Here is a 4856-nt window from a genome sequence, read left to right on the forward strand (position 1 = left end):
TGAGCTCGATGAAGGCAGTAACATGAGCACGGATAGAGGGGGTGCCCAAGAAGGACAGCAATCTGGCAGCCATGCTCCCCCTGCTGCAGCATACTGCCAGGTTTGCTCCAGTGATGAGGAGGGAGGGGATGATGAGGTCACTGACTCAACATGGGTGCCTGATAGGAGAGAGGAGGAGGAGGAGGCGGCACATCCCCAACGAGGCAGGATGCCCTCCAGGGGCCAGCCTAAGGGCAGCACATTGACTGCATCACATCCCAAAGCTCCACATGTGCAGGGCGCTGCAGTCTGTGCGCGTTATTCAAAAAGTTCTTTGGTGTGGGCCTTTTTTGAGACGAGTGCATCAGATCGCACCGCTGCTATTTGCAACATATGTCTGAAGCGTATCTCGCGTGGCCAAAACATCTCCCGCTTGGGTACCACATGCTTGACCAGACATATGTTGACCTGCCATGCAGTTCGTTGGCAAGCGTATCTAAAAGACCCACACCAAAGAACAAAGAGGACCTCTCCTTGCTCCTCATCAGCTGAGATCTCCAACCCCACTATACCTTCAGTCCTCTCTGAGACCTGCACTGAGAGGAATGAAGGTGTAGAATTAGGTGTGTCACAGCCAAGTACTTGTGGGCAATCTGCTTTCGGTACACCGACATCAGATTGTACCAGGCAAATTTCCCTGCCCCAGCTGCTGCACCGCCGAAAGAAGTTTGCTCCCAGCCATCAACATGCCCAGCGGTTGAATGCTAGCTTGGCAAAATTGCTAGCACTTCAACTGCTGCCTTTTCAGTTGGTAGACTCTGCCCCCTTCCGTGAGTTTGTGGAATGTGCGGTTCCTCAGTGGCAGGTACCCAAACGCCACTTTTTCTCACAAAAGGCGATTCCAGCTCTCTACCGGCATGTGGAAGGCAATGTCCATGCCTCGCTGGACAGGGCGATCAGTGGTAAGGTGCATATTACCGCTGACTCATGGTCCAGCAGGCATGGACAGGGACGTTACCTAAGTTTCACTGGGCATTGGGTGACTCTGCTGGCAGCTGGGAAGGATATAGGACAAGGTGCAGTAGTGTTGGAGGTTGTTCCGCCACCACGCCTCCAAAATGCTAATGATTGTGACACACCTCTCTCCTCCACCCCCTCCTCTTCTTCTTCCTCCATGGCCTCTTCCTGTGCTTTGTCCTCGGAACCAGCGGTGCTCTGTAGCCGTTCAAGGGACTGCGCAAGTACGCAGGCCAAAAGATGCCATGCAGTGCTTGAGCTGGTGTGCTTGGGGGACAGGAGCCACACTGGGGCAGAGGTTCTGTCAGCTCTGCAGGGGCAGGTTCAGAGGTGGTTGACACCACGCCAACTTAAGGCAGGAATGGTGGTTTGCGACAATGGCACCAACCTCCTCTCTGCCCTCCGACAGGGACAAATGACCCATGTGCCCTGTTTGGCTCACGTCCTTAACTTGGTGGTGCAGCAGTTCTTGGGCAGGTACCCGGGCTTACAGGATGTCCTGAGGCAGGCCAGGAAAGTCTGTGTGCATTTCCGCCGGTCATATAGTGCCAGTGCTCGGCTGGCGGACCTCCAAAAGGAGTTTAACCTGCCCAAGAACCGCCTAATCTGTGACATGCCCACCAGGTGGAACTCAACATTGGCCATGCTGCAGCGGCTGCACACGCAGCAGAGGGCCATCAATGAGTACCTTGCGACTATGGCACCAGGACAGGGTCAGGGGAGCAGTGACAGTGCATGCATCAGTGACACTGTCCCCCTTGTCCACCTGTTGGAGCACACGCTGCGTGGAATAATGGACAGGGCACTTGAGGCAGAACAGAGGCAGGAAGAGGAGGACTTCCTTAGCTCTCAAGGCCCCCTTTATCCAGACAGTGTTCCTGCGTGCCCGCCGATCACACAGGAAGAGGACGAGGAGGAGGAGGAGGAGGATTGTGTCAGTATGGAGGTGGAGCCTGGCACTCAGCATCAGCAGCAGTCTTTAAGGGATCAGTCCCAAGAAACACATGGACTTGTACGTGGCTGGGAGGAGGTGGCTGCAGACCATGTCGTTCTTAGTGACCCAGAGGACTCCGGACCGAATGCCTCAGGAAACCTACGCTGCATGGCCTCCCTGATCCTGCAAAGCCTGCGTAAGGATCCTCGTATTCGTAGTATCAAGGAGAAGGACCAATACTGGCTGGCAACCCTCCTTGATCCACGATAATGTTGCGGACCTTATCTTGCCATCGCAGAGGGAGCAGAGGATGAAACATCTTCGGGAGTCCTTGCAGAAAGGTCTGTGCAACGCATTCCCAGAGACTGGGAGGTTACAAACTCCTGTTTCTGGACAACGTGTTGCCGAGGCTTCGGTCAGTCAAAGAAGGGGCGGTGGAGAAGGTGGCCGTCTGACCGATGCGTTCAGACAATTTTTTGGTCCACAGCCCCAAGGTATGATCGGTTCCAGCAACCGTCGCCAGCGCCTGTTTTACATGGTGCAGGAATACCTAGGGGCAAGATCTGACTTGGACACCTTTCCCACCGAAAATCCTCTGGGTTACTGGGTCTTGAGGATGGATCACTGGCCAGAGCTTGCACAGTGTGCAATTGAGCTACTGGCCTGTCCTGCATCCAGCGTTCTTTCAGAACGCACATTCAGTGCTGCTGGAGGCTTTGTAACCAATCACAGGGTGCATCTGTCCACCGACTCGGTCGATCGACTGACCTTCATAAAAATGAATCAGTCTTGGATCACCACCAGCTACCAAGCACCTGATGCTGATGTAACCGAATTATTTTTTTTTAAATCTCAGATCCCTTCAAAGACTGCCTATGCTGATGCTGAGTGACTATCCCTGAGTAATTATCCTCTTCTTCCTCAATGATCACGCTGATAGCTTGTAAGAACATTTTTGGTTCTGGGCGCCACCACCAGTGCCTAAGGCCCTATTTTTCAGCCCTTGTTTAACAGGGGCGTGTAATTACAATTTTTGATGCAATACTTTGCAGCAGGGCTCGTTTCTGCGTTACAACTAGAGTATCTGTGAGGGGTTGCAGTGTTGTGGCACCAGCACCAGTGCCTAAGGCCCAATTTTTCAGCCCTTGTTTAACAGGGGCGTGTAATTACAATTTTTGATGCATTACTTTGCAGCAGGGCTCATTTCTGCATTCCAACTAGAGTATCTGTGAGGGGTTGCAGTGTTGTGGCACCAGAACCAGTGCCTAAGGCCCAATTTTTCAGCCCCTGTTTAACAGGGGCGTGTAATTACAATTTTTGATGCAATACTTTGCAGCAGGGCTCGTTTCTGCGTTACAACTAGAGTATCTGTGAGGGGTTGCAGTGTTGTGGCACCAGCACCAGTGCCTAAGGCCCAATTTTTCAGCCCTTGTTTAACAGGGGCGTGTAATTACAATTTTTAAAGCAAAACTTTGCAGCAGGGCTCATTTCTGCGTTCCAACTAGAGTATCTGTGAGGGGTTGCAGTGTTGTGGCACCAGCACCAGTGCCTAAGGCCCAATTTTACAGCCCCTGTTTAACAGGGGCGTGTAATTACAATTTTTGATGCAATACTTTGCAGCAGGGCTCGTTCCTGCGTTCCAACTAGAGTGTCTGAGAGGGGTTGCAGTGTTGTGGCACCAGCACCAGTGCCTAAGGCCCAATTTTTCAGCCCCTGTTCAACAGAGGCATGTAATTACAATTCTTGATCTAATATTTCACAGCAGGGCCCTGTGAGGGCTTACAGTGTTGTGGCCACAACAGCACCTAAGGCCCAAAGTATATAGGGCAGGCCCCTACTTTCAAACATCTAACTTACAAACGACTCCTACTTGCAAACGGAAGGAGACAACAGGAAGTGAGATGAAATCTACCCCTAGGAAGGGAAATTCTCTCCTGTAAGATTCAATATGGGAAAAACATTTCTCCTTTCCACTGATGCTTTCCAATCCTTGTTCCACAAAAAACCCCAAATTTTCAAAAAACATTTGTCATTGGGACAAAAAGTGAGGTGAAATCTTCTGAAGAGGAGGACAGACAGCAAAACAGATGTCACAGGGGTGATAACCCTTCCCTATGTTTTCCAAAAAGCTTAAAAAAGATTTTTTGGCTGGAGCTAAACACGTTAAAAATGTACCTGTTCAAAATTACAAACAGATTCTACTCAACAACAAACTTACAGTCCTTGTCTTGTTTGCACCGCCTGTATACTGCTGTTCACAGTATATAGGGCCTGGTGGCCCCACACCTTTCCTTTTTTTAATTTGGGTGCGGGGTTCCCCTTAATATCCATACAAGACCCAAAGGGCCTGGTAATGGACTGGGGGGTACCCATGCCGTTTGTCTCACTGATTTTCATCCATATTGCCAGGACCCGACATTACATTAAACCCGCAAGCAGATTTAAATGAGATTTTTTCCTTTAAAAATGACATTTTGTGCTGGGACTGTTCTAAACACGGGAAACATGCGCCACTTTACAGGCATACTATAGACACACCCCAGGTACGATATTTAAAGGAATATTTCACTTTTTTTTTTTTTACTTTAAGCATCATTAAAATCACTGCTCCCGAAAAAACGGCCGTTTTTAAAAGTTTTTTTTGCATTGATACATGTCCCCTGGGGCAGGACCCGGGTCCCCAAACCCTTTTTAGGACAATACCATGCAAATTAGCCTTTAAAATGAGCACTTTTGATTTCGAACGTTCGAGTCCCATAGACGTCAATGGGGTTCTAACGTTCGTGCGAATTTTCGGTTCGTTCGCAGGTTCTGGTGCGAACCGAACCGGGCGGTGTTCGACTCATCCCTACTGGAGAAGGGACGCTTGAGAGGGGATATGATTTCAATTTACAAATACTGTACTGGGGACGCCACAATAGGGATA

The sequence above is a fragment of the Aquarana catesbeiana genome, linkage group LG04 (genome assembly GCF_042186555.1).
Source record: "Aquarana catesbeiana isolate 2022-GZ linkage group LG04, ASM4218655v1, whole genome shotgun sequence".
Taxonomy (NCBI): domain Eukaryota; kingdom Metazoa; phylum Chordata; class Amphibia; order Anura; family Ranidae; genus Aquarana; species Aquarana catesbeiana.